Genomic DNA, 9674 nt, shown 5'->3' on the forward strand with positions numbered 1-9674 from the left:
TGGTGATGAGGATGATGAAGATAGTGGTGGTGATGAGGATGAGGATGGTGACAGCTGGTATTTATACAGGACTCAAAAGTTTACAAAATGCTTTACATACATTATTTAATTTGAACCTCACAAAAACCCTATGAGACAGATAGGTGCTACAAGTACTACCATATTCTTTTGACAGAAACTGGGACTCAGACAAGTAAAATGATTGGTTCACATTCTAACTAGAATTGTTACATTCTGGTTTTGAACTCATGTCTTCATTCCTCCAAACATAGTACTCTATCCATTATGCCATGATGTCTAAAATATAGAAAATGCTTACCATAACAAAAGAGCAGAATTGAAAATCATAAAACCCTAAGAGATATCATAGAATAACAGGATTATAAATTTAGAGTTAGAGGGAATCTTTTGAGGTCATCTGGTCTAGCCCCCTGTTGTAGTCCAGAACACTAGCAGAATTGGGGAATCTTGACTTCATGCTCACACTCCCAAATCACCAGCCCAGGATGTTGTGAATCAAGAAGCAACAGAGTAGGATGGGGGCAGTTTGTTACCTTCTTCCAAGGGGGATTGATGGGAAACCCAGATGAGGGTCCTTTGGACAAAGAGGACATAAAAGTGGCTTTAGGACTCTAGAGAGAATTCCTAGGAACCCAGGGAACTTTTTAAAGCTTAGCTTGATATAGTGGAGAGGGGCTTTGAACTTCAAGTTGGAAGTACTGTGTTCAAATCCTTTTATAGTCAATTACTGGCTGTGTGATCTCAGGCCAGTCATTTAACCTTTTCATGCTTCTGTAAAAGGAGGGTGAAGGGTTGGTCTCTACAACTCTAAATTTATTTCCATCTCTCAATGAATAATCTGTATCCTGCCTGACCAACTCATTTATCCCTTCTTCCTCAGTTTCATTTTCTGTGAAACAAGGGGGTTAGACTCCATAGCTTCTAAGATGCCTTCAAGCTCTAAAGCTATTATTGTATGAAATGCAAAAATTAGAGAAAGGGGGACTAACCAGGCAGGTTAGGAAACTCTGTCTTTACTGGGATGCTATTTCGAGTACTGGAGTTCCCAGAGTTACCAACCTAGTACATTGTGTGAGCATTAAATTTTCCTTAAAGGAAAAAAGAAAAGGAAGTGGAATTAGAAGACATGCTAGCAAAGCAGACTTTTCCTTAGGGATTGTATCAGGTACATGACTGCCTGGATGGAATAACGCACTAGCGAGTGTCCTTGTTGGGGGATGGCAGGTGGACAGATCCACGGGGAAGCCTCTTGGTGACAGTGGGATATTTGCACGGAGGACATGGCCACATGCTGCCTTCACAAGGCTGTTTACTGATACCCGATACAAGGGGACATCTGTTACCCCTCATGCTTGTGGGGCATTTCCCTTTGATGCTTTCCTGTTGTGTAGAGACTCAATAACCCTTAGGCAAGCCCAAGCTCAGGGTCAAGGGCGGCATTTCTCTTGCTGCCAAGACCTGGAACTGCTCTCTTTACAGGGCAGTAAAAATGAAAGGGAAACAGTATGCATTGGATGATAATTAAAACAATAGCAGCCCTTCCTAACTGTGTTGGATAACTGAGTGCATTTAGCTTGGAGAAGAGAAGGCTTGAGGTGGGGGCATGGGCTCTGACACAAAGTTTTTGAGGAGGCAAGAGGAAGAGGGAGTAATGTTAGTCTTCTTGGTCCTGCAGAGCAGAGCCTGGTAGAAATGCTGAGAGGCAGATTAAGGCTGGAAGTCAAGGGATTTTCCTAACAATCAAAGTTGTCTGGGTGTTATACACTGCCTTGGAAGGGCACAGATTCTCCTTCCTTAGACGTCTTCAACTGGAAGCAAGATGACCATTTGCTGGGTATGTTGAAGAGGCCCTTCTTTAGTTGGGCCTAATGACTTCCAAGTCCCCTTCCTGCTCTGAGAGTCTGAGTGTATATAAGAAGTCACATTCCTCCAGGGATCTGTGTGAACCAATTTCAAGGGTTTTGAGGCTATGGTGGTACCTCAGAATACAATTTATTTTTCTTCCAAATCAAGAGTGAAGCTGACAAAGGCATCCTTGATGAGTGGAGAAGACATTTTGAGGAATGTGTTTTAGGATCAAGTGGCTTGGGAGACTGTCATTGATTCCCATGATTCTAGCATCTAACTATGATTCTTTCCCAGGTACTCTTCAGAATAAGGGTTCTTAATTAAGCACCTGATGGGACAGATTCCCAGGGTAAACACCTGTGTCCACATCCATATGCAAACTCAAATCCTTTTCTGAAATTCCCTTCTCTTTTCTGGCTCTCTATAAAATAAAAAGGTTTGATTAGATGGTCTCTGATGTGCCTTTTCTTGCTAACATCCAGTCTTCTGAAAATCATTCACTCCTGAGTGGACTGATGGAAATCAAATCATATCCATGGATAATGGAGAAGAGGAGAGAACAGATTAACAACTGGGGGATTGGCAGTGGGTTCCTGTACAAAGCAGGACAGTAGCTGAGTCTTGAAGGAAACCAAGGAGTCTAAGATATGGATAGAGTTCTGCTTAGGAAGGTGATTTTTGGAAACCATGAGGAGAGGTTAAGAGACTGAAAACCAAGAACCAAAGTAGGGTGGGGGTCACATTAGTGGGAGGAAAGGCTGGTTGGTCCATAGTCAGAGGACCAGACTGGTATCACCAAATTGGGGTCAAGGTACAGTGTGTCTAGCTGTGGCCGATCACGCCAATGTGAGCTTGGAAGTCTCTACCATAGGAGATAAAGGAAAATGCAGATTGGAAAAATGCAAAGGAAGTTGAATCAAGACTGGCAAGTCATTGGAGGAGCTGTGAGGGAGAGTCAAGCACTGAAAAGAGCTCTTCGAATCAGAATCCAGGGACTGGAAGGATAGTGACCCCCTGAGAGTAACAGGGAAGTTCGGGAGAGGAGGAAGTCTTCAGGGAAAGATAATAAGCTCTATTTTGTGCATACTGAGTGTGAGATGCCTACAGGACATCTGATTGGAGACAGCTAACAAGCAATTAGCATGAGGTGGTGAGACAAGAATAAAGCAAGCTTAACCAGTGGCACCAGAAGCTATAGAAAGAATGCTTATAAACTGACCCATTATAAGCGAAATTCCCAACTGTCATTATTTTCCAGAATAAAATATCCTTCTCTGGCCACTGTTATTCCATATGCATTATGATAAACATTTCCTAAGGACCTACTATGTTCCAGGCATTTTACTAAGCACTGGGAATATAAATAAGAGGAAAGATAATCCCTTCACTCAATGAATTTACAATCGAATTCAAGATGATCATATTCAGAAGGAAGCCAAAGAGCCAGGGAGTACCCTGGGGGCAGCAGCAGAGTGATGATGGAGTTGAAAGCAAGCAGAGATCTGGTGGCAAATGGGGCTGTTTTACCAGCAGCAGCAGTAGCAACAATGGCTCACATGTATACAGCACTTTAAGGTTTGCAAAGCTTTATCTCATTTTATCCTCACAGCACCCTTGAGAGGTAGCTGTTCTTATTCTCCCCATTTCATGGATAAGGAAATTGAAACAACACTTCAGTGACTTGCCCAGGGTCACACAGTCACTAAGTGTCTGAGACTCGATTTGAACTCGGGTCTTTCTGACTCCAGGGCTAGTGGTGTACTGCACCATCTGGCTGCCTCTAAATGATTGAATGTAAGAAGTTGGAGGGCAGGAATCGTGTGGCTTTTTGTAGTTGTGTCTTCAGTGCTTTGCATCGTGCCCAGCACACACTACACACTAAGAGCCCATTTATTAAGCACCTGCTATATGCCAGGGCTATGTTATGGATTGTAGATCCAAAGAATGAAAAATCTCTACTTTCAATGAGCTTATATATGAAAGTGCTTAATAAATGTTTTTAAAATTTTTTTATTCATTCATTCATTTGTTCATACAAATCTCCATTTATGTGCTATTTATGTTAAGTGCTCAGGGCTATGGGAATAGGACAAAGACATGTTTCCTCCCTCAAGGGGCTTACATTCTATTGAGGGGACAGACTCGGTAAGTAAAATAAAAACTCAAGCCCTGAAGGAAAATTTAGGGAAAGAGAAGACTACCTTCCAAATATGTGGAAGTACATCATTAACCAGAAACAAAAGAGTGGAGGAGAGAGGTGGATGGCCCAAATTTTGACCAAGATGCCACCTGCCCGTTTCTCAGGCTAGGTTGTTATGCTGAAAGGCATCTGTCTTATGGAAAGAACTCTGAACTTCTCCACAGACTTTGAACACTTCTAACTCTGCTGCACAGTCAACTTCTCCCACTCCAGTGCATTGTAAATCCATCATCCTCACAAGGTCCCTCCATTCTGCTGTTGAAGTGCATCCTGGCACCACAGGAAGGGCTTTGGTAAAAGGTGCATTAATAGGGTAAAAAGCCAAGCCAACCAAGTGATTAATTTGGTCTTCTTCTTCAGGATTGTGTTTACACAAGTTGATTATATAGCACTTAATTACTAATTTACCCCACTTAAAAACAAGAGTGCTTTCAATTTTTAATGAGATGAGGGAAGAAGATGCCCTAACTGGACAAGGAGCAATTCTTTTATTTCCTCCTCTTCTTTGGCTCATCCAATAAATAACATTTCCAGGGAAATGCATCCTTCTCTTCAGCCCCTTCTTTCCCAACCCCTCTTCTTGACCTCCTGGGTTAAAAAGAGATGGAAGCAGATAAGACTCACTTAGTAACTTGCTTTCCTCAACCTAACCTTAACAGGCTGGGCTGAAAACAACTGTGAAACCATGTACTAAGGAATTAATTCATTTGTTATCTGATTTGGCACCTGGAGATGCCTCCTCTCAGGGCCCCTTGGAGGCCGGTGGATTTTCACAACAATGCTTGCCAGCACTGTGGTTCAACATCCCTGATGGCTGCAACTAACCCTTTCCTGGGCTTGATGTTGGGAAGTTTCAAACACAGAAGCCTGACATCCTGGAATCAATCATTTCCAATAAAATTTTACCATAGGAACTGAGAAGAAAGATCAAAAAGTATGGGTTACAGAATCTCACCTCCAGGTTTCTCATATATTAGCCATCACCTGTCCTTTTCTGACAAAAACACATTCTATTCACTCTCCAAATACTCATGATACACAGACTATGGGCACCCCCCCTCCCCCACCACCACACATACACTTAGCACTCACGGGTTCATCAGTGAAGTACCCAGGGCTGTAACTACTGTAACAGTCTCAAAGGGTATATCATGTTGGGTTATCCATTTAAAACTCTGGCCCACAAACCTACTGGCATGTTTCCCATGAACAGGCAGCAGACCCAATTTTCTCTTTACCAAGATGGCAGAGAAACAGTTACAAAATATTCTCCTGATAAAGGGGTTATACTCTCTCACTAACATATTCTTCTGATGAAGGAATGGGAACAATATAATTGCTGTGAGGCACGCATAGGAGATACATATGGCCAAGTCAACTCATAACTCAGCAACTTCACGACCTCAACACCCTGTCTCTCTAAACAGAGTCTTCACAAAGGTCCTCCTTCTCCTCCCACCCCCAGCTCAGTATTGCTGCCTGTCAAGTTGCTCATCTGGGGTTCCAGGATCCACTCTTCTCCATAGCTTGATCCTTGACAGGACTCTCAAGTCCATAGCTGCCTTCACTCCCTCAAATACTTACTTCTCTGTAGCCATGTCTATTTGGAGTCTTGTCCACAGTGCCTTGAACTCTCCCAAACTATCAGTTGTGGGATTGGGTCTCAACTTCTGGGAGAGTAGCTCCATTTCTCAATGATAGAAGGGAGGAGAGAAAAAGCCCTTTCTTACCCTCCCCTGTGTCATCAGAGATCAACTTCACAGGATGATCTTGTTTTGTCTTTGCCTCCAACTCTCCTAAAGTACAAACTTTAAACTCTTCCAGGACTTAGCTGTTTAAAGCCCTACAGAGGTGTGGACAGTTTCTGTTCATGCAAAGAGGTGGCTCCCTTCTGGCTCGTCAGAAAAATCTGTTTGTACTTTGTAAAGGGATCACCAGGTATTACCATTGAGCTAACACATTAAAATCTCTTCATCTGTGACTATATCCCATGGCTACATTAAATGAGATGAGCAGAGAGGGAAGAAAGAGAGGGATCAAATCCACCTTCCTTTGGAAATTCTCAAGTTATCTCTTGATAATATTCAACATCTTTATCTAAAACAAAACAAAACACATAGCTGGACCTAGAAGGAATATGGAAGAAGTCCACAGAATTTCAGAGTTAGAAGGGACTTGAGATCTGATTAAGTCCAACCTATGGTTAAACAAGAACCCTGACAAATGCTCAATCAGCCTTTGACTGAAAGAGCTCCAACAAGGGAGAACCCACCACCAAAAGCAGTGGCCCATCCCATTTGGGGATAATTCCAGTGATCAGGAAGTTTCTTTGTGACATCAAGCCTCTATTTGTCCCTTCGGAATTTCTACCCATTGTTCTTGGTTCTGATGGGACATGCACAAAACTTCTAATGCTTCTTTCACTTGACAATTCTTGAAAAAGTTGAAGACAACTAGACCGTTTCCCCTTATGCTTTTTCTTTCTTAGGCAAATTTCCCTAGCTTCTTCAATTAATCCTTCTAACAGATGCATTTAAGTTCCTGCGCCATTTTGTTTTCCTTACTCTCAAAGCTATCCAGCTTACCAATATGATTCTTAAAATTTGGTGCCAATTTAAAAACTGGAAAGAAAGGAAGGAAGGAAGAAAGAAAGAAAGAAAGAAGGAAAGAAAGAAAGAAAGGAAGGAAGGAAGGAAGGAAGAAAGAAAGAAAGAAAGAAAGAAAGAAAGAAAGAAAGAAAGAAAGAAAGAAAGAAAGAAAGAAAGAAAGAAAGAAAGAGAAAATTAGAGAAAAAAACAAAAAAACAACAACAACAAAAAAAAACAAAGAAGAAAATAGGGTAGGGAAAAAACTCCTTTCCTTGACCACCATTCTCAGATGCTTCATACCCATTTATATTTATCGTATCCTTCCAGTGTCCCTATCCCACTCTTCTATACCCTTGTACTGTATCCTCTGAAACCCCTTTTGAATTGTTAATAAACTGTGCTTCATATTAAAAAAAAAATTAGGTGCCAAAAGCTGAACACAGAACTTCAGGACACATTGAACACAGTAGGCCCACCCTTACCTCCTCACTCCTGGAAAAGTGTGTCCTTGAAACAACCAAAGCTTCTTATTAGGCTTTGTGGCCACCATTTTGTACTGTTGCTTCATATTGGATCTGTAGGTCACTAAAAGCCCTTGAGATATTTTTTTTTTCAGACAGATTGCAGTCCATTCACACCACCCCCAATTTGTATTTGTAATACAAGTGTAAGATATTACAAACTTTTTTTTCATTTCACCTTATTTGATGTAGCCCAGTGTTTAAGCAACTTAGTTATAGTGGATTTGGAGATAGAAGTTAAAATCTCATCTCTCAAATTGAGGACCTATGTGATCTTGAGCCAATGAACTTACCTTTATGTGTCTCAGTTTCCTCAACTCAGAAATGAGGGAGGAGGGAGAGCTGGATTACATGAATTCAAGTCTAAATCTAAGAACCTGTTAGGATTCTTTTGAAGCACCATTTTAAATCTGAATTATCTTGGGAGCTACTGAATTTCCCGGTAAGCAAGCAGAAAAGGGTTAGTTTTCAAACCACCAAGGAGGGCCGGGCAGCCTAAACACATCCTTAACTGGAGATTTCCATTGCAGTATCTAGAGAGCTACCTTCCTCAAGCCAGGACAATAATGAAGCCATTATAATTATTTTTCTCAGTCACATACTTGAGGATGACTTGTTGAACTATCCCGAGCAAAGGCTCATTCACAGACTTCAATGCTAGCTCCATGCATTCCAAGAATTTGAATTCAACTGTTTCATTTTTTTTTGAGAGTTTTCTGGGCACTCTTCCCAATCACAGTAGATTTCTGATTAAATTATGGCCTGTTGACCTGTCTTTTGCTTTTATTTAATCTTATGGACTTAGTCATAATACTGACTCTCCAAGAGGCTTAAAGGTTTCCATGGATAACCCTCTCAACCCACACATTTGTGGAGACCAATGTATGAACAAGCCCTTTGGTAGGACAATATTAATTTCTATGGAAAGGTTCAATGTATTATTTTATATTCTCCCTACTTTTTATATTTATACATTTAATATACAAAAATATTTAAATATATACATACATGTATGTTTATATATACATGCATATGCATACGTATATATATATATGTGTATATATAAGTATATATGTATTTCCTAGCCCCTTCTATTCCCTTCCTTCCATGTCATGTTATTTCTCATTACCTGCAAGGGGTGAATACTCTCTCACTAGAGATCTTCAAGTCCAGCAGCATAACTAATCATTCCAAGCATTTTCATTAAGTACTGTCTAGGTACTCAGTCAAGAGGATAAAAGGATGAAGGGTGAGGGGCCAGCTAGGTGGTCTAGTAGAGCTCTAAGTCTGAATGGAGTCAGGAGGACTAGAATTCAAATCTGATTTCAAACACTAGCTGTGTGACCCTGGACAAGTCATTTAACTCTGCCTCAGTTTCCTCATCTGTAAAATGAGCTGAGGAAGGAAATGACAAACCGTTCCAGTATCTTTGCCAGGAAAACCTCAAATAGGGTCATAAAGAGTTAAACATGACTGAAAAACAACAAAAAGAATTCCTGCCCTCACAGAGGTCATTTCTAAGATGTATCACATGTCCTAAAAGTCTTAGGGCAGTTTTAAGCTACTGGGGGGACTAGAGGACCTAAAGAATCCCTTACAACTTCTCTGTGCATGTGTGTAATTCTCTTGTACACAGGTTATTTCATGCCCTCATCGCCAATGCCCCCTTTGCTCCCCAAAATGTGAAACCAAGACATTTGATTTTCCAGGTACCTGTCATTTAGCAGACAATTAATGCTCATTGAATACATTGATTCTAACTGAATCATTAATACATTGAAAAATCCAACTGAAAAAAAATGAAACCCATTTCTTTAAAGAAGGTAGTGAAATGCATGAACTATGTCATATTATGGGGATGGATGAGGCAACAGCAAAAGAATTTGATGTAAGCTCACCTGCTTTGGCAGACAAATCTTTGGGAAAGAGAAAAAAAACTTCATGGATCTTTCATAGAGTGAGTTAGTTATCTGAGGCATGGAAAAGACAATTTGCATCTTCACTGATGTTACCCTTCTGAAAACTGGGTTGGAAGCAGAGCTTTGCCACAGATTACATCCAGAACCAAAGGCTTTCCTTCACTGATTTCTTAGGTAAAGAAAGCCCAGAATGTTAATACAGATGTGGCCAATAACAATCAGCAGTGGAAGGTCTGGTATCAAATTTAGAAATAAATCTTTCCTTAAGCCACCAACGGCTCACCCCGACCTGGTGCTCTCCTCTCATGTGGTAGATGGGGAAATGGATAAGGGGCTAGAAAATTCAATCAGGAAGCCAAATGTATTCCCCAATCATTCAAGACCAGGACCTTTTAGCTCCAGACAGAAATGCTTATAGGCATTAATGAGCAAGCAGCCACAGAAGAAAGGTGAGGGCAGCACAACCCATGTGATGGGGAGGGGATCACTGGAAACATGAGGCACAGAAAGAAATCTGTGTACAAGACGAATTCCTTCCTTCCTTCCTTCCTTCCTTCCTTCCTTCCTTCCTTCCTTC

General features: G+C 41.0%; 1 protein-coding gene and 1 long non-coding RNA gene across 9 annotated transcripts in view; both read right to left on the reverse strand.

Annotated features, from left to right (window-relative positions):
- Nucleotides 1-6293, reverse strand: part of LOC138165298 (uncharacterized) — a 54379-nt gene extending 48086 nt beyond the window's left edge. The window contains exon 1 of the long non-coding RNA XR_011169333.1: nt 5654-6293. This is a non-coding gene — a long non-coding RNA (uncharacterized lncRNA). The remainder of the gene's footprint in view (nt 1-5653) is intronic.
- LOC138165296 (FGGY carbohydrate kinase domain-containing protein-like) overlaps nt 1-9674 on the reverse strand; it is a 545803-nt gene that overhangs the window by 77211 nt on the left and 458918 nt on the right. The gene's annotated exons all lie outside the window — the stretch shown is intronic.

The sequence above is a fragment of the Petaurus breviceps genome, unplaced genomic scaffold (assembly GCF_028583685.1).
Source record: "Petaurus breviceps papuanus isolate PSGF00001 unplaced genomic scaffold, PetGlider_PUasm1.0 208, whole genome shotgun sequence".
In the NCBI taxonomy this organism is placed as follows: Eukaryota; Metazoa; Chordata; class Mammalia; order Diprotodontia; family Petauridae; genus Petaurus; species Petaurus breviceps.